Here is a 21121-nt window from a genome sequence, read left to right as displayed (position 1 = left end):
AGACTCGAACCCAAGACCTTCTGCATATTGAACCGTGCCTTTGCCGTATGGGACACCATGTTTCGGTGACTAAGTGGCGGTAATTTGTCCATATAAGCCACTCAATAGGATGAACTGTTCCAATTAACGAATGAACACGTGAGAGGACTATACTCACGCAAAATAGCACTTTCCTCACGTTTCTTTTCGTGAGGACTATGCTCTCGTTTTTTAACTTTGTGTGTAGAGCAATTCTTTTTTAATTTTAATTTTTGAATCTTTTAATCCAGCTGATACTTTTTGGCATGCCCACCCGAGCATGGGTAAATAACAAGGAAATGCGTAATAATACCTTTCTCTGGTATCAATACCAAATTTTGGTATTCCTGTACCCTTTAAAATTTGTCTTAAGGATTATGCAAGAGCAAAATGTGGTATCATACCAATTTAAGGTACTGTTTTGATATTGCAAAATTGCAGAATTTGTCAATGATCGAACACCACATTTTGGTATTCTTTTGGTATTACAGTATTTTATCAAATTCCTCTGAAACTATGGGAAAATTTTGACCAATTTTGACAAAATAATTAATTTTGCGCTAAAATGATGTCTCAAAGCGAATGCTTTCATTAAAAACCGGAAATTTCAAACTTTATTTTAAACATTTTTGATATACCCCCTATAGAAATGACTTGAAATTGTGGAAAATTTTCTAAGTCAGGATGGCACATTTTGGTATTATTTGAATATTGAAAGGTTTCATCAATTTTCTCTGAAACTATGGGAAATTTGTTTAAAAAAAATTTACGAGTTAATTAATTTTGCGCTAAAATGACTTGAAACCCAAAAATGTTAAAGATGATTTTAAAAATTACTGTGATATACCCACTAATATTTTTTTCAAAAACGTTGAAATATCTCTAAGTCGGGATAACCAAATACTTTGAAAAACGAGTCAATCGACAGATTAATTAATTTTGGTGAATTTTAATTCAGTTTCATTTTAAAAATACTTATTTTTCAATCTTGTTATTTTTCAGAAGCTTCAAGAACTTCAAGCACAGGCCGTTCATCAATGACAAATGCATTCGGTGTGGTGCAGAATATCACTAATAACAACATGGAATCATCAGGTGAGTAGATTTGGCTGTTGCATATGAATAATTTCCGTTTTTTTCACTAACTGCAACTGCTGCACTAAAAATGGTATGAAAATACCAAATTTTGGTATTACTTGTTCAAATACCAGCGACCATAATGTGCTCTTGATTGCCCAGTAATAGATGGTAAAATACCATGAAATCATACCAAAATCATGTATGTGAAAGACCACAGAAATACCAAAATATGATTTTCCAAGGGCGCGGGAATACCTAAAAATAAAACCATGGCAATACCAAGTTTTGGTATTCAAGCAATGTTCAAAAATCCAGAAGACCTCAACTTGGTATTGAAATGGTTTTATTTTGAGGTATTATTTTACCCTTGGAATAACATGGTTTGGTATTGTTGTACATACAAGATTTTGGTATGATTTCATGGTATTTTACCATCTATTACTGGGCAACCAAGGGCACATTTTGGTCGCTGTTATTTGCCCAAGTAATACCAAAATTTGGTATTCCCGTGTTATTTACCCCTGCTCGGGCAAAGAAGCCATTTTGCATCATTAGTTCATATAAGCCATTTTGCATCCAATTATTCGCTCTACAGCATCGCTCTACCGAGTTGGATAAATACGAAGAGTGCTGAAAAAATCAAGTTTTGCAACGAGTTCCATACAACATTTTTTGCAATTCCAAAAAACACACACTGAGTGAAATTTTATGTCAAATTTTCATGTATTTTGTCAATAAATCGTTTAAATCAAAAAAATGTTGAAAAGTGTTACTTTTCGAAACAAGTGCCGAAAAGTTCAACTTTTCAGCACCCATTTGAGTGCTGAAAAGTAGAATTTTTCAGCATTTATTTTGAAAAGTGTTGCTATTCGATTCTGTTATTTCTGGTACAGAAAAGTAGCCTATTTCGTCGTTCAAGAATGACAGGAAAAGTAAGTAGTTTCACGACGGAATTGCAAAAACATTATTTTCAATTTTTTAAATCAAGACTTGCATTTCAACAGGGCGTAATATTGAATTTTTGCCTTTTTTAAAAGATAGTCTTGATTTAAAATAAAATAAAATATTGTTTTATAAAAGATCAAAAAGTTTTACGAATGTTTCATATTTTAGCATTGAAAATCGTACCATTAACTGCTGAGATATCGACATTAGCAAATAGTGGGTTGTTTGGTTGAGACTTAGATAACATCGATTTTCCTGTGTTTAAAGTTTTGCTTGGCCATATCTCAGCAATGAATAGTCGTATCAACGAAATTAAAAAAAAAACAAAATAAAGAGAATTTTCTCAGATCTTTAAAAAAAAATTTCAAGGGTGGGCAAATATGGGCACTAATTTCATCAAAAATGAATATCTACAATCATTTGCTTGAATTTCGATTTTTTGAAAAAAATCAAAGTTTTAGTGGCAATAAGTGAATTAAAAATCATCAAAAAAATTGACAAAGACTATTTAAAAATATTTGTACTAGCCTTATTATTAATTGAAGAGAAACAAATTTATTAAGTAAGATAGGCTCTGGATGAACTCGCTTTTCTTAATTTAACTTCGTTTTTTTCACGTTTGCCGATGTATTGAAAAAAAAAACTGTTAACTAAAAGTTCTCTTGGAGAAATTGTAAATTTGTTAAACCAATCAAGATGTGTCTCTCTGTTGACAAAACACAACCGCAGAGGGCAGCATCAAAAAGAAACAAAAAAGGCTTTCTGAACACTTTGAAAAATTGCTCCATCTTTTTTTGAGTATTTAAAAACGTGGGTTTTATAGAAAACCTAGATGTCTGGGTATCAAAAGATCGGAATTTTATGCCCTTTCTGATGCCACATAGGTTGACTTGTTAATCGTGGACCGGTTCGAATGCCGGCGGATTTTCCGACGACGTAATTCCGGGTTGGTACGAAATTCCAACGAAAAATCTATTCTAGCGATACAAAGACCCCCAAAACGGTGTTATACCCACTCCAGAATGTTTATTTAGCAATTCTATGGTAATATATTGACATTTAGTTAAATTGAAAGTTTGCAAAATTAAGTTTAGATAAGTTTTATTTAGAATTTCCAGAGTTATATAAACTTTTATACTAAGTAATAAGTAAACTTTATATTCAATCCAAATTATTTTTTTAATCAGTCAAGGATGCCTATTTGGAGTTGGGAGACTGGATTTATGGTGATTTGTCAACAAATAACTTTATTTATGTTAATTTTTCGAAAGGTGTACAAACTTTTTATGCACCTTTTTTATTTTTGTAATAGTATTTGTTATATAACTTTTTATAGAAAACATCTTTTCATGACCTTTTTGCAGCAAAATGTTCGGCATGAGTTTCTGAACAAAACGTAGTACTAGGTTTATGTCAACATTAAATTGTTTACATGTTTCATCACAAAATGTGCACAGTGCCCAAGGGGTGTAAATACTTTTTTTACATACTGTATCTAAATTTGACAACAATTGGGTCGCAGAACTCGAATTTAATGCTGAGAGAAAAAAAAGTTTTCTAATGATGTATCCTAAACTACCCTTCAAACATTTAATTGGGAAGAACCTGTAGAATGGCAAAATTGGTTTAAATGTTTTATGAATATGTAAATCATTTTTAAGCAACTTTGCTCAATTTATTCATTTTTTCAAAGGGTTCTTTTTTTAAATTCATTGACTCATCCCTAGAATACGTCAACACTCGAAGTAACATTCATCTGCCACCTGGCAGTGGTTGTTAAAAATACCACATTACTTCACAACATCATTCAAAATTATTCAAATTTATTCACACACCAAGCCACTGAATGAAAAAATATCCTGTTGAACCACACTCACGAGCACCACAAACAACTCAACACACACTCACATCGACCATAATTTATGCCTCCGATGTAATGTGTCGATTTCAATCAACAACCGCGCGAATGTCTCATTCGAGTTCGGGCAAAAGGCAACCCCCAGGCCCAGGCCATCCTCGTAGGACCAATCGCCAAGAATGGGTTCCGAGTTGGTCTGCACTCGTGCACCGCCCATGCAACTTCGTGTATTAATGCATAAATTGTTGTATATGAAAATGAGCCATACATACACGAGCACAGCAAGAGAGGGCCTTACAAAAACGTGTTTGTAAAGCGATACGGCTCGTTGTGCATGTAAACACCAGATTGAAGCACGAGCTGATTACAATGCAAACGACGAACGCTACAAACGGCCAAACCAACAGCAATTTTGTGCTGGCTGGTCTAGCAGGAACAACCAACCGGTTCAGGTTGACTTTAAACCCCGTTCTTGAAGAGGACCAATCCACCGGATGGACGGACGTACGAAACAGTTGCATGATGTGCACCACGGACCACGTCCAACGATACTTAGGGTGGTTACGTTTGAAGTTGCATCTATCTGAAGAAATTAAAGGATTGAAACGTTATAGAACGTTCTTAAGAGATTCGAAATAAAACTGAAAACAAATCATTACTTAGAACCACCCTATCGCCCACTTGCCCATTGCCCATATGGCAGGATTGTTGCAACGATGGCCGGGATTGACTCACTTGTGGTTTTGTGGATTGCCGATTGTGAAAAGTAGTGTACACACAACCTCTGCACAACCGTGAGGTGGAGTTGGGCGACGACGGCGGGACAGGGGACTTTGCATAGTTCCCCTCCACTTTATTGTTTGTGCTGTTTTGCCAAGGGGAGGAGATGTAGGAAAGACTTTATGGTGGACATGGCATAATCGATGTAGCAAATAGAAAAGCTCTCTCTTGCTGGGTTGTGTGCATATGATTGATGTTCTTAAGAGGTTAAGACTATGAGAAAAGGAAAATGATGCACTTTAAAGATAATGCATTGAGGGTGAAAGGTTGCGTAAGACGATCATGGGTTAAAATCTACGTTATTAAGATTTATACTAAAAGGGATTCGTTAACATGATTGGCGCTGCATAAAAGCTTTGTGTTCAAAGTGGGTCATCAAAACTGCAGGCTTTTCGAGTCATCTCTCACTTCCCAGGAAAAAAAAAACTGTAAATATCGATTAAACTCCTATAATATAAACAAAACTATTGAGTGAAATTAAAGTTCTCTTGTAGTTTAAAATAGAAGTGTATTTTTTGGCTCTGCAGAAATTTAGATTTCAATATTGGTACGAAAACTAGTAACTTTTTTGTAAAAAAAATCCGGGAAATCGATTGGTGATGGATTCATCCACCGCACAAAACGGCAAATTGTCCATTTTGCACCAATTCCCAATTTTTCAAAATTTTTTCTTAAAAATCGCTTTGTATTTAGAGCAGAGGCTTTATGCGGCCATCTAAAATGTACGTAACTGATGTGAAAATGTCCAAGGAATCCAGTAAAAATAACCAATTGCACCGCAAAAATCATCTAGGGTCCATTTAACCCAAATGTTGCTATAAAAGCATTTTTAACCGTGTTCAAATATTTGGTCAGATTTAAAAATTCTGAAGAAAGACAATTTTACATAAGCATGACTATTTGCACTTGATAGTTTCCCCGGATTTTTTTTTAATTGGAGACACTAGTTTATGTACCAAAGAACCAGCCGCGTTTAATTAAGTCCAATTTTGGGTCCAATTTCACCAACTGTGCACTGGGGTACCCACAAAATTTATTTCAAAAAAAAAAAACTGTTTTTTTCAGAAGCGTTTGAAAATAATACGTTGAAAATAGAAACTTTGAATTCTGGGGTGACTTTGATAGTCATGATTATTCTTGTTTAATTCAGATTTGAAGTATGTATATATAATTTTTAACTTCAAATGTAACATTACTAAGTTTGTTTGCACCGTTTCAGGCTGCAGAAGATTCATCCTTTAATGCGCAAGATATTGTTAGATTTTTCACTATATTCCCATTTTGAAAACCTTTTTTACTAAAATGAATGAAATTAATTGCAAATAAAAAAAAAATCATTATTACTAAAGAAAACGATACTTCAGTAATTTTGAAGCTGTAAAGTTAGTCAAGCCATCAGAATTCTTCAAACTTTTTAAATAAGATATATCCACCCTCCCCTTCATCATTTAGAATAGTTAGATTTTCGTCTGCCAGATTTTTCTAGAATTTTAATCGATACGAATTCAGATTTTTAAGAATTTTACCTAGTAAACCTGCTTGTAATTTCAATTAGTTTATTACTCCCTTCCACTCCTGCCCTAGACCTCAACCAATGTCATGCGATATAGACTTTGAAAATATTCGCATCGGCTTAGTAATCTTTTAAACAAAAACATATAAATTTGAGGCTTTAGCTACTTATGTTTATAAAAAAAAAACAATTTATATTATATTTTCATCTGGATTCAAAGCATTTTTCATATGGTTAAAAATTTAATATGAAATTTGATCTATTGAAAATGCCAATTAATTTGAAAAAAATACGAGTTAACAAATCAAAAACATTGAAGATTTGGCAACCCTGTCTCTAGTTATGACCACTTAAGTGATAATTATGTACATTTTAGAAGCTGGATCTCACTTAAATGTATGTAAACGACGTCCAGATCCTTCACGCGTCTCATTGTTGGTTATTTGATCGAACGACCTTTCTAACGGGTCCAAAAAATTGTCGATCTGGCAACCCTGCCTCTAGTTATGATCACTTTATTGATAATTATGTACTTTTTTATTTCGGTACTAAAAAAATATATATGAAATTTGTGTCCAAACCCATTATATTACCCTTTGCTGGTAAAGAGTGAGGAAGACATCAACCACATAGCTGGATTAAATAATTTTTTTTTAATTTTAATTTTCTTGTAATTTAAAATGGAAATTCAATTCGTAGTCCTTATTTTGATTTTCAAATTCTCAGTTCTAGGCTCTGCCGAGTTGGAAAAATACGATGGATGCTGAAAAAATTGAGCATCTTTGCAATTCTGAAAAAAACATTTCTGAAAAGTTTTCAGTTCGGTTTGACCTTTGTTTTACCTTTTCAGTTTGACGTGACGAAAAGTTTTATTTTTCAAAAAAGAGCAGTAATTGAAAAAAATAAAATTGTTCGCTCTACAGGCGTCCTCTATCAAGTATCATTTTAGGCTTCATTATAGTTGTAACAACCGCTATAAAACCTATTAGTCAAAACCTATGCTAAAACCATTTAGTCGTAACAACCTCCCCAGAACCCTTAAGAAACCCCTAATTAAACCCAAATAGACCAAATAGTCAGGAGATGTGAAAAAGTACAATTCATACGTTTTCAAACGTCTAATGTCAAACAGATTACATTCTGACAAAAAAATAAGTCTTCGTCTTGCTAAATGATGGTTTGCCAAAATGGCTTTGATTAAATAATATATATAGGAGGTAATACAAATAATTTTAAAGCTAATTTCTCACAATTGTTGGCTCAATTTCAGCTTTAGTTGAAATTTTATCGATACATGTGAGGGAGATAGAGCCGAAAGAATCAACTATTTTCATAAAAAATGAATCTTTTTTTTCAAAAGTAAAATATTTTGATGCAATTTTTTAATAAAAAAAATATTAAATTATGTTTGAATTTCCATGGCTATGCTTATTTTATTCTAAATTCAGAAGAAATGAGTGTTTTCATTCATTTAATCAAACTAATTGCTTATTTAATTTTTTCTAACAAGATTGCGGTCTATCACATTCAATCAGACCATGCGTTTTTTGCCATATTTATGCATTGCTGTTTGGCTGCGATAGTTGTTTTTTTATTTTTTTTGAGGGCCTCGTGGCACGGTGGTTAGCGGCTTCGGCTGCCGATCCCTAAGTTGCTATGGGGCGCGGGTTCAATTCCCACCATATCCATCTGGAGCTTTTCGTTTAATGTTTGTCTCTTGCCAATGTTGCCTTTTTTAACATTCATTAAGCCTTATTTAAAGCCATTTTATGTCCGAATCTTAAAACCTTCTCAAAACCTAATCAGCCCATGCTTATTTTTGCTTTTAATGCCGAAATAAAACTAATAAGGTTGGTTTAAAAATGTTACATTGGCTAAGAGATTCCTACTCGAAACTAGGTTTCAGACGGGTTGAAACGATGAGACAGTCCAGCTAAGCTTTCATCCACCCCGGGATTTGAACTGACGACCTTTGGATTGCAAGTCAAACTGCCGACCAGCGAATCCACCGAGGTAGGACTCAGAGAGACGACGACTTCTGCTCCTGGACTTATCTAATGACCTATCCTCTAGGTTACTTCCCCTTCCAACGCAAGGCGTGATCAGATCTCGTCTCGAAAAATGCCACCAGTACCGACTGGGATCAAACCCAGGCCAACTGGGGTGACAGGCCCCTAGCAATTCAATGAGTGCTATTATAAACTTTTCAGCACTGATATTTTTGGAGATGATAAGTAAGCATCATTTTAGCTTACAAAATTAGGTATTGTTAAATGGTTGACATGGTAGTTCAGAAACTTTTTCAAACGATCAACAAAAATAAATTACAGAACTGTTCATTTGCTTGTCACATTTGCATCACTAACCATAACAGTTTGTCTGACTAACCAAACTATCGTCCATGAAGCATAATCAAAACGGCTCAGCCAACTTTATTGACTCTCTATCGGTGGGTTTCTCATCGAACAACCTTGCCATGCTAAACTCCATCAAAATCGGATCAAACCTAGTCGCTGCGCTCAGCATTCCGGTGTCTTGTTCGATTGGGTTTATTTTTCCTCTATTTTTTTTGTTGCTTAGCCCTGAGTTCACCTTCGATCAGCAGAAGCAGAAGGAAAACTCGAAGAGGAAATTTTTGTTTACGAGCTTGTTTGTGCGCTTCTACGAGCGGAATTTTCTTTTTTTCTCTCCGTGCATATATTTGCTACATGATTTGAGTGAGGCAGGCGAAATTTCCGTGCGCTCGTAAATTTATCATCGTAAATATTATTGACTTGTGAGGGTCCCCCCTACCACCTTCTCGTGTTTGTGGGGGTGACATCGAGTTTCACCTTTTCCCCTCCCTCTTCAGGTTGGAAACATGTTGTGGTGGGGGACGCGAGTGACAGTCAATAAAATTTGATCAAATTTCGGCTTTTTACGATTATTTTTCCTTCCCGTACGCCACTTTTCTGGGTGAATGCGAAACGGAACACTGGGGAGGACCAATCGAACTTTGTCAGGTCAATAATTTGTGGCGGTGCCTGGGAGGATGGTTTTCGAACATGGTACTGACTGAAGGGAAATTATCGATTGACAAGGCCGGGACTTGTGGTTGCCTTTTAAACTTACGGTTTGTGTTCGACATTGCCGTGTGTTGTGGGTCATACCTGTAAATAAGAAACAAGAAAAGTTTATTACGTTGATGAATATTTTCAGAGTGTTGATGGTAAATGTTATGATTTTCAGAATCACTTACAAAGTTGAGATATTTCGAGAAAAAGGGAGATTTTATAAGGTGTTTTTTATAAGAAATTGTAAACCAAACCGCCCTCAAAGAAATGCCTTCAAGTATAAGTTGATTGAAGCTGCAATTCCGTGCATTGCTTGTTTACGAACCTCATTACAAAAATTGATTCCCTGATCTGACGACGACTTCTCAGCTGACTTTTTCATCTCAACAAACAATCTCAAAAGTTAGCTTCCCTCACTCTACCTCATGCCAGTGCAAACATAATAACCACAAACGTGCCAAGTCTTTGTTTAGTTGGCCAGAGTAACCCCAACACGATAGACCTTCTCCTCTCAGGACGAGGACTTTTCCTCTTCTCATTGTTTTCATTTCATCATCATCTCAGCAGCACCCTCACGGGGTCCACCGCCCACCCGCAGGGTGAGTGTTTGACGCCGGGCGCACGGAGTGGCCTTATATCAGCCCTGTCCTCCGCGCTCTAACGGGCTAACTAGCCCGACCCGTACCTCGCTCAAGTCTTTGGTAAATAAGATCCCACTAGTCACCATCTCTCGGGAGCTGTTGTTGTTCTTTTTGCCACAAGTGGAATGGCCACCACACTAACGTCGGCGGGGTCATCGCGCAGCATGAAGTCGGCGTCCTGTCCGCAACGAGACGGCCGGAGAGTGACCTCTTCACGAAAGACAACAACCCGCACGGTGCCAGCTCACATTGTTTTGCTGTTTGAGTTATAATCTCACTTCATTTATTCGTAAAACACTCGTCATTTTCTTCGGACGGCCACTTGGAGTGGCCGACCACTCGGTGTCGTTTTGAGTGACGGATCCTGGAAACGGTGGCCACTGCCTGGTTCAAATTGATAAATTGAGTGATTCTGTGCAAAATTGTGAATATTTTTTTCAGAATCTAAAATCATAAGATTTCATGACAAAAAAAAAATGAAAATATTGTAGTTGAAAAGACGACACATTTTGAAATTTAATTCATTCAATGTTTAAATAACATAACGACTCTTAAAAAGTAAATGTTCGTTAAAGTCAAATGTTAGGGTCCATTATTAAGGTTATTATTAATGTTTAATTGAAAAAATGCTTGATTACCTATGTTTATTAACTTTTACTAATATGAATTCCAATTTCAGGTTATGTAAAAAAAAGTCTGAAGTTTAATAGATATTCATTAGATATTATTTTTGAATTAAAATTAAATTGTTGATGCCACCAAAATCAATTTAATCACATGATTCATAAATTTTCCAAGTTTACTAAGCAACTTGTTCTATTGAAAATGCCTTTAAGTCTAAAGAAATTGAATTCTGTTCCAATAACACTCAAATCATGTAATTTTAAATCTAATTTTAGCCATTCTAAGCGTAAAATTATCCACAGAACTCGATAATGCAGTTCATAAATTCATTTTTATGAAGTATTAAATTTTTGTTTATAAATCTTTGTATTCATCATTAAAGTTAAATAACTTTTGAAACTATTCAAAATTCAAAACCACTTCATGAGTATTTTAAACGCTCCTTTACCATGCTCAGTATTGTTCCATACCATACCGCTTGTATTAACTTGGGTCTGATAAATTTCAGCATTTTTGTATGACCCAATGTCACCCTTGATGACGGTATTTTCCATTTAAAGAATTGTTAACAAAACATTAATTATCATAAAATTGCTAATACTTTAATTATGTTAACTAAAACAATAGTAAAAGTCAAAAACTTATTCTCGGAATCATCAAATTATCAAATGATTTTTTTCGATTTTCTTTACTATTTTTTTAGGTTTAATTTGAAAGAAAGCTGTTTTTCTAGATTAAATGAATAATATTTTTAGCTTTAGAATCAAATTTTAATAACATTTTAGAGAGTTTTCTTAATCCTGTTATATTTTCACGATGCTTGAATATTTAGGGGGATGGTTCCCATGGAAGTTGAAAAAACACATTCATTTGTTTTCTGCTAAAATTTTGAATAAAATTTTGAAGATTTCGCTACAGATTATATTATTTTGCCTATTGGTTTTACGGCTCTGCAAGGCGTCATTCCATATCGGCCATTAGGCGGCAATGTTTGTTTCAGAAAAACATTCAAATCCTGATTCAGAATGTATCAATCAAAATAATTGTTTAACTTGTGTTGTTTGTAGAAGAACTTTACATATCGTGGTTAATTGTTAGTTTTATTTTACTATTTCTGGCTATTGCTCTGGTTGACCGGGCACTTATGCTAACCGATCCGGACAAGCGACCCGAGAGCATACGCATAGTAAAGAACATCCTACGGACCAACAACTATCCAGCATGGTTCATCTCGCGCACTCTAAAGGAGAGGGTGCACTTTCTGTACAACTCTCTCGAGCGGGAGAGAAAAAGAGACGAGACAGCGAACTCGTACGCATCAGTGGCGTATATCCCTCACCTCAGCGAGAAGGTTGGGAAAGCGCTACGCAAACACGGCGTTGTCGCTGCATACAAGCCAAACAACAAGATCAAGAACACGGTTTTCAGCAAATTGAAGGATAAAATCCCCATGATGCAGCAGACAAACGTCGTGTACAGCGTACCGTGCGGAGCCTGTGCCGACAAGGTGTACATCGGACAAACCTCGCAGAAGCTTGAGAAGAGGCTGAGACAGCACAAGGACGCGGTCAGAACCAACACCCCCAGCTCTGGTCTTGCCCAGCACTCGTTGGAGTTAGGACATGTATTCGACTTCTCCCGAGCGAGCATTGTGGAGAAGGTCGAAACCGAGAGACTGAGATGTACAGCAGAGATGTTACACATCAAAATGAGGGGCAGTGGAGCCGTCAACCTGCAGAGAGAGTCGGCGTCGCTCTCGTCGTCGTACAACTGCCTGCTCAAGAAGATACGCGAGACGGAAAGAGCGACGCGGCCAGCTGTAGCAGTCCAGGCCAGGGATGGTATTTTCTCATTTCCTCGCCGATGGCCGAGGGCTTTTAGATATCGTCCCTCGCTCAAATCATCAAATTTTCGGCGTTCTCCCAAAACTGCATCAAGAGAGCGAAGCGAAAACGACGCCGATGAAATAGCGAGCAACGAACAAACCGATGCGTAAGACGGAAAAAAATCTCTCACACAGCCAGTCCCCTCGCTCAAAAAGCAAGAGAAAGAGCAATCGTGAAATTCTCTCGCCCGTAAGCCCTGTAGAAATGAGTTCATTTGTGTGCGTGAGCTCCAGTGTATGTATACAGCAATTTCGTGTGCGTGTCTCTCCGGTTGGAACGATAGTTTCATCGGAGCCAGCGAGAGAGTATTTCTCGTCGATGTGATGGGCTTTCGATATTCGCGACAGCAAGCCGACCATCACTCGGCTGCGAAAGAGAAGAGAAGTTTTAAGAGACGAGGAACGCACCGAAATATGCATCAATGATAGTGCGATGGTGATGGTTTACCTACCCTGGTCCAGGCAACCCAGCAGGAGGAGTAGCAGCTGGAAGAAGGGTTTTAAGGTAGCTTGTGTGATTGTAGTACAAATTGTCAATAATTTTGTAATTTTTGTAACATTGTAATATTTTTGTAATTTTGTTTTAAATAGATTCTGATGATGGCCGAAAGGAGAAAAGTAGGCCGAAACGTAAGAAAAAACGTTTAACAATTGTGTTATTATTCGCCGAAAAATATCAATTTAAACAAAGAAAGTATTTCTGGACCCTGAATTCAGAATTATCATTGACAGTAATTGTCCCAAAAGTAAAGGACACCCTCTACGTCCTCAAATTTAGCTTTTAAGAAGTGAGATGAAACCCTAAAAAATATTTTTACTAGGTAAAATGTTGCAAAAAAAAATCAAGTCATTTTTATCATTTTGTCTAGGAATGATTTTTAAATTTTGTTCTGATATGAAATTAAATAAAAAGTATAAAGAAGAAGAGAAGCAAATGTGAAACAACGTTTTAGCAGTATAAATTGAATATTAAAATATGTTTAATAAATGAAAACACATTTCCTGTAATTCGTTTCAACAGAAAATATATATTGTGCCCATTCATAAACCATGTGGAAACTTTTTTGGAAATTGGGAATGTTTTTTTTTTTCGTGATAAGTTCAAATTTAGTGTAGATTTTTTAAACTTTTTTGAAACATTATATGTGCTTAAAAAGTAGTTTCTGTATTTTTATATTTTAAGATAAGATTTTCAGATAAATTTTTACAATTTACACGTTTTACAATTACAGATATGCATTTACGGGTTGGGTTTTTAAGTTGAGGTCCCCATGTAATTATCAATTTTTACCGTGAAAAATAAATAAGCTTACTTATAGGATATTTCCCGAAGCACATTTTTCTATTTAAAATTTAATTTATGTCCACGCAAATGCCAAGACATTTGCGTTTCAAAGTTTTTTTGTGCTTCTTGGGCCTCAAAACGTGCGTGCGTCCACACTCATCATTTTATTTCAATTAACTTTTGTAGAGAAAAAAATATATGATAAAATCCCCTCTTTTGTGTTTTGATTTATATTTTTTGATCAAAATTATCAAACCAACACAATTGCGTTTGAATTGAGAAAATTATGTTAAACTCTTTCGAATAATATTTCCCCAAGATACAGCGTCCAGGTCTAAAATGTGTTTTTTTTTGGCTCGAAAATCGCGTTTTAGACCAATTTTTAGCACTCTGCATCTCGATGCTTGTGTGCTCTCTTATACTAACTGACATTTTGGTGGTTACGAGAAAATCGATTTTTAAACTTTGAATAACTGTTTCTGGGAAACTATTCGACAAACAATTGTCCTAATAATTTTAAAGTGTGCTCCTGACAAAACTTAAAGATATGGTAAAATATGAAAACTTTTGAAATGCAAAAAAAAAATGGCAGAGAAATTACGAAAAAAAATCATGCTTGCAATTTGCACAAGTGTGTCTTGAACAGTGATTTGTATGAGTTAGCACAAACGTGCACAGGGCGAATTTTGCAGTTGAGCTAAAATGCTTCTTCGATGGCAGAGTTGTGTATACTTCCAACGTGGCACTTGGTACAAAAGTGCGCAGAGTCATTTTATTGTAAAAATAGTAGTTTTTTGTTGTTTCAATGTTTTTTGCGTATTAACTTTGAATTGTTGTTAGTTAAGGAACATTTTTCTCAACAATACTTTTTTGATAGACTTGTTTATCATTAAATTTATTGTGAAAATTGTAGTTTTTGAGAGAAACTACCGTTAAAACTTGAATTTTATGAAGAAAAACTCAGTGAAGTGTGAGGTTTCATGAATATAAGTATGATAATTCAATAAGATCAACTATGACGAAAACCGAATAGTTCTACGCTTACAAACAGAAGAAAATGATTTTGTAAAAACTTTGAGCCAGTTTATTTTATTTCCATCATGTCATACGACCTTTTCAGAAATGCAAGATATCCAGGACACAAACCATATAATTGTTATGGTAGATTGCAGTTAGAACAAGTGTGTCTCTTGCAATGAATTCTTAGTTTGTATCGAATAGAACAAAAGTGCTCCAAAAAAATCAAAACTTAGTCTTTGAACATGGACGACCCCTACAGTTGTGCTAAGTGTGCACAACTACGTGAATGATGTTGTTACGTGTTTTTTTGGTTTGGACGATCCCTGCAGTTGTGCTAAATGTGCACAACTTCTTGAAGGGTGTTTGAGTTGGATATTTGGGTTAGGCTAAGTGTGAGATCGGTTAATGGATGTTATTGTTACGTAGTTTTTTTGGATTGGACGATCCCTGCAGTTGTGCTAAATGTGCACAACTTTCTTGAAGGGTGTTTGAGTTGGATATTTGGGTTAGGTTAAGTGGGCCATTGGTTAGTGTATGTTGTTGTTACGTAGTTTTTTTGTTTGGACGACCCCTGCAATTGTGCTAAGTGTGCACAACAAGAGTTCTCAAATGAACCGGTTAGGCTAGGTTCACCTTTTGGTTCGACTTAAACCTCCCTTTGTGGTTCAATCCTGGTTCAGTGAACCATGAACCATTCGTTACACCGCAACATTCGTTACACCGTAACAATCGTTACACCGTAACATTCGTTACACCGTAGTATGGATACACCGTAACATTCTTTACACCGCATCATTCGTTACACCGTAACATTCGTTACATCGTAACATTCGTTACACCGTAACATTCGTTACACCGTAACATTCGTTACACCGTAACATTCGTTACACCGTAACATTCGTTACACCGTAACTTTCGTTACACCATAACATTCGTTACACCGTAACATTCATTTCACCGTAACATTCATTTCACCGTAACATTCGTTACACCGTATCATTTGTTACACCGTAACATTCGTTACACCGTAACATTCGTTACACCGTAACATTCGTTACACCGTAACATTTGTTACACCGTAACATTCGTTACACCGTAACAATCGTTACACCGTAATATTCATTTCACCGTAACATTCGTTACGCCGTAACACTCGTTACACCACATCATCCGTTACATCGTAACATTAGTTACACCGTAAAATTCGTTACACCGTAAAATTCGTTACACCGCAACATACGTTTCACCGTAAAATTCATTACACCGTAACTTTCGTTGCACCGTAAAATTCCTTACACCGTAACATTCGATACACCGTAACATTCGTTACACCGTAACATTCGATACACCGTAACATTCGTTACACTGTAACATTCTTTACACCGCATCATTAGTTACTCCGTATTATGATTACACCATAACATTCGGAGTTCGATTTGCGATGCCTTTTCGTTGGGTCGCAAAATTTTTCGCGTCCGTCGCAGTGTGTTTTTCGTTTTTTTTCGCGTGCGTGTGTGCGTGTGAAGGTGCGGCTGGCTTTCGTTGTCCCGATGACAGTTAGCCAGTTCGATTTGCGATGCCTTTTCGTTGGGTCGCAAAATTTTTCGCGTCCGTTGCAGTGTGTTTTTCGTTTTTTTTCGCGTGCGTGTGTGCGTGTGAAGGTGCGGCTGGCTTTGGCTGTCCCGATGACAGTTAGCCAGTTCGATTTGCGATGCCTTTTCGTTGGGTCGCAAAATTTTTCGCGTCCGTCGCAGTGTGTTTTTCGTTTTTTTTCGCGTGCGTGTGTGCGTGTGAAGGTGCGGCTGGCTTTGACTGTCCCGATGACAGTTAGCCAGTTCGATTTGCGATGCCTTTTCGTTGGGTCGCAAAATTTTTCGCGTCCGTCGCAGTGTGTTTTTCGTTTTTTCGCGTGCGTGTGTGCGTGTGAAGGTGCGGCTGGCTTTGACTGTCCCGATGACAGTTAGCCAGTTCGATTTGCGATGCCTTTTCGTTGGGTCGCAAAATTTTTCGCGTCCGTCGCAGTGTGTTTTTCGTTTTTTTTCGCGTGCGTGTGTGCGTGTGAAGGTGCGGCTGGCTTTGACTGTCCCGATGACAGTCAGTTCGATTTGCGATGCCTTTTCGTCGGGTCGGTAAATTTTTCGCGTCCGTTGTCGATGTGCAACAACAACAAAACCCTATCATACCATTTCATCTCGATACATCGTAACTCGTCGTTCGCAAAGTTAATCAGTACCTCACTAAACATCAATCATTCAAAACTCGTGAAATCATCTCAAGTTAAAAATTACATTGTTTAACCCTTCAGTTTTAATTACAAATGATTTTGGTTCTATCTTTCCACAGCCGGCTGTCTAAGACTAGACCATTTCATTTAAAATTTAACAACAGATAAACGGGAAATGTCTCATCCGCAGCCTCCGATTGCTTGCCTTGAGAATAATACAAAATACCGTTCAACAAACACTATGATTTTGGGTCGCATCATCATCTTCTATGATGAATCCTGACCAAACACCCTATCCTACTAACAAGTTTTCAGGTTCCTGGCGCTCGTGGGGTGTAAGCACAGAGTAAATCAGCTGCCCTAGTAGCAACCTGCGCTAACTAACATTCCCGTCCCTTAAAATCGAGGTCTACAAACTGACATGGCGGGCGCCGTTGGTGGCCAATGACTGTTACCTATTCGCAACTGATCTAGCTTTAGCAATCATGGTGTTTTATCTTTTCAGCGCATTCATACATGCTGTTGATAAGGGAAACACCACTAGATCGTCGAAGCCTATAATCAGTAGTGCTGAAAGGATATTACGGTTCTGTTCAGCAACGGAGGGGCAACCATGGGTGATCTCTCATGCTCATGCTCATGCTCATTATGATTACACCATAACATTCGTTACACCGCATCATTCGTTACATGGTAAAATTCGTTACACCGTCACATTCATTTCACCGTAACATTAGTTACACCGTAGTATGATAACACCATAACAATCGTTACACCGCATCTTTCGTTACATCGCAAAATTCGTTACACCGTAACATTCGTTACACTGCAACATACAATTCACTGTAAAATTCGTTACACCGTAACATTCGTTACACCGTAACATTCGTTACACCGTAACATTCGTTACACCGTAACATTCGTTATACCGTAACATTCGTTACACCGTAACATTCTTTACACCGTAACATTCGTTACACCGTAACATTCGTTACACCGTAACATTCGATACACCATAACATTCGTTACACCGCAGTATAGTTACACCGTAGTATGGTTACACCGTAACATTGTTATACCGCAACATTCGTTGCATTGTAGCATTCTTGACACCGTGACATTCGTTACACCGTAAAACATCGCAATTAAAACATTTTTTAAGTCGTTGTGCACACTTTGCACAGCTGCAGAGGTCGTCCAATCTAAAAAACTACGTAACAACATCATCCATTCACCAATATCACACTTAGCTTAACTCAGGGGTCATCCAATTAAAATAAAACTCTGCCACTAAATAATTATTTGACACACTTCGTCTAACTTACAACTTCTTCACGTATCCAAATGTGCACACTTGTGCTAATTGCTTTCCAAAATAGTGCTCCATAATATTGCTCAAACTAGTAAGGACACCTGGCAATTTACCATAATATTATAGTATAATCGTATTTTTATGGATTTGCGTGTTTTCAAAAGGTCAAGCCATGATGAAAAATAAGAGAGCACATCCATGATGCGTTCGAAAATGTCAGTTAGTACAAATGGTTGCAGGGCGATATCTCCGCGTAGGAAACGAATTTTTCAGATCTCTTAGAAGCGTTTTGTAGGGAATTTAATTAGCTAGAAGATGTCATCATTAACTCATTTTGGCCAAAAAGTCAGTTAGTACATCAGAGCACAGAGGCATCGATCTATTTACTGGACCAAGACAGCATGTTGGAGAGTCAACGCAAATGTGTTGATTAGAAAAAATAGTGAAAAATAAAAAAAAATCATAATATGAAAAAGTAAGTTTTTGCAATTCCGTCGTGAAACTACTTACTTTTCCTGTCATTCTTGAACGACGAAATAGCCTACTTTTCTGTACCAAAAATAACAGAATCGAATAGCAACACTTTTCAAAATAAATGCTGAAAAGTTCTACTTTTCAGCACTGAAATGGGTGCTGAAAAGTTGAACTTTTCAGCACTTGTTTCGAAAAGTAACACTTTTCAACATTTTTTTTATTTAAACGATTTATTGACAAAATACATGAAAATTCGACTTAAAATTTCACTCAATGGGTGTTTTTCGAAATTGCAAAAAATGTTGTATGGAACTCGTTGCAAATCTTGATTTTTTCAGCACTCGTCGTATTTATCCAACTCGGTGAACCTCGTTGGATAAATGTACGACTCGTGCTGAAAAAATCATCTTATTGCAACTTGTTGCATAAACTACTATTTCAATATTGAAATGCAATGCGTAAAACAGCCAAAGGGTCATTCTTATGTGAAATTTGCTGATCTTACTGAAGAAATACTTTCAAAAGCACACGATTGAGTTTTAGGTGTGAAAACAACTTCGTCAAAATTGGTAAAAAATCGCTTAAGCAAAAAAACCGTTACATTCTTAATAAAAACTTTTGTTACTCTAAAACTTTGTGGACAATTGGTACACTCTTAAAGGCAAAATAAAGCGTCTCGCAAATTTGGAAAGTTTAGTAGGTATCTGGAAATGATAGTTATTATAAAATTCGGAATTATGAATAGTAGGCAGTTAGCACGGAATGAAAAAATTATGAATGAAAAAAAACAAATGATTGATTGATTTCCCTTTTTGAACAAAATATCGAAAAGTGTGACCAGTTGTGAGATATCAACTAAGCATTTCAGAAAAAATCACTCCAGACTTACCGTCGAAGGGACACAACTGTCCGCTTTCTCTTTTGCCTGGTAGATGGCCACTGTCTGTTATTCGAGATAACAACGTTTTCCCGGGTTGCGAGGTGTCAGAAGAGCGGGTCGAGCTAGAAACAATAAGCTTCGCCGCCAGCAGGAGACAAGAGCTGAAAAAGGACACCCAGCGCGCTAAATGGGAAGACGACGACGGCCCTCAAACAGAAGCAGAAAGCCAGCCACCAAACTGGACAGTCGGTTAAATATTGTTATAGCTAATTTGGCCGGTTGCGGTCACGGTGGGGAGAAGCGCTCAAGTGTGACCTTTTTCCCTCTCTTGAGTTTACTTGCTGACCAGCTCGGAAAAAGGATGATGATAGTAAACTCTGTTTTTTTTTCACGGAATTTTCAAGTTTTCTTGAACTTGTTTGGAGTTTATTTTACTTTTTTATGTTATTAATAAATTTTATTAATAATACAATTTTCATATAAGATTAATTTTCGAATAAACTATAAACTATCATTTTAATAGCAGAAGCCAAAAAAAAAAACAAGCACACACTTGATAACTTTCCGTCGCACCCTGGCACAAACCTTCTTTCCAACTACCGTCTTTGAGGTAACTTTCCATCGACAACACCTTTCCGGCAAGCTAAGTAGCGTTCCCGTTTTTCACACCGAGCTGAACGCGAAAGTTTTCCCGGGTGCATTTTCACACCTATCTCAACTGGTGCTGCTCAACTTTGATGACAGGAAGGAAGTGGAACCATGCCGGTTTTGAGGTGTTATATTTCCTTGCACTTTCCGATAGAGCAACAGTGCATAAATGTTCTTTTTGGAAAGTTATTTGACACTTCCTGGAAAGTGCATGTGGAAATTCGTCTTAAGGAGTGTTGCGGAGTTATCGTTGCGTACTTTCGTTTAAACGGGTTATGTGAGCCAAATCAGTACTTGAATTTAATAGCTGCATCTATGCTGCATAAATTCGTAGAAATCGTGTGAAATTTTAGTACCAAGCGCAAGTATTGAATAACCTCGTTAAGAGATGATGCATAACGGATGCGGCAGTAAGGAAACGGTGCTGGTTTAACATACCGAAGGATTAAGTCAGCATTAAGCTTAAGGTTCGCAATTAAGAATTTGGTTTTATAAGAAAACGTGCTTTAATGATATTTACCAATTTCCGTCAATTAAACAGTTTTTTTGCGACAATAAATAGACCCGTATTTTTATGATTGAGGTGGCACTATCTGAAATATATTGTCTAAAAAATGCATTTTTCTACTACATCAAATCTTCGGAATGACTGAATCAGTTGCAGATCACCGCGTTTGAAAAAAGGTAATTAGTTGAGTTTTTAATAAAATTTACTGAGTCATTTAAAACATAGCTGGATTCACTTATTATAAGTAATATTATAATAGACTTTAACCTACGATTTCAAAAATGGTACATAAATATTTACAGGATTCAGAGACATGACTTTTGAAAAAATTAAACGTATTTTTGGAAAACATCGAAAACCTGGACAAGCAAAA

At 36.6% G+C, this 21121-nt stretch overlaps 1 protein-coding gene and 1 long non-coding RNA gene across 26 annotated transcripts in view; one reads left to right on the top strand and one right to left on the bottom strand.

Annotated features, from left to right (window-relative positions):
• Positions 1 to 21121, bottom strand: part of LOC6037528 — a 252673-nt gene that overhangs the window by 80138 nt on the left and 151414 nt on the right. The gene's annotated exons all lie outside the window — the stretch shown is intronic.
• On the top strand, positions 12854 to 13094 carry LOC119766809. The gene is made up of 2 exons (XR_005277147.1): positions 12854 to 12902; positions 12989 to 13094. It is a non-coding gene; the product is annotated as an uncharacterized LOC119766809 (long non-coding RNA).

This window comes from Culex quinquefasciatus, chromosome 2 (genome assembly GCF_015732765.1).
Source record: "Culex quinquefasciatus strain JHB chromosome 2, VPISU_Cqui_1.0_pri_paternal, whole genome shotgun sequence".
Classification (NCBI taxonomy): Eukaryota; Metazoa; Arthropoda; class Insecta; order Diptera; family Culicidae; genus Culex; species Culex quinquefasciatus.
The sequence above is the reverse complement of the archived record's forward strand: the minus strand, read 5'-3'. Positions and strand labels throughout refer to the sequence as shown.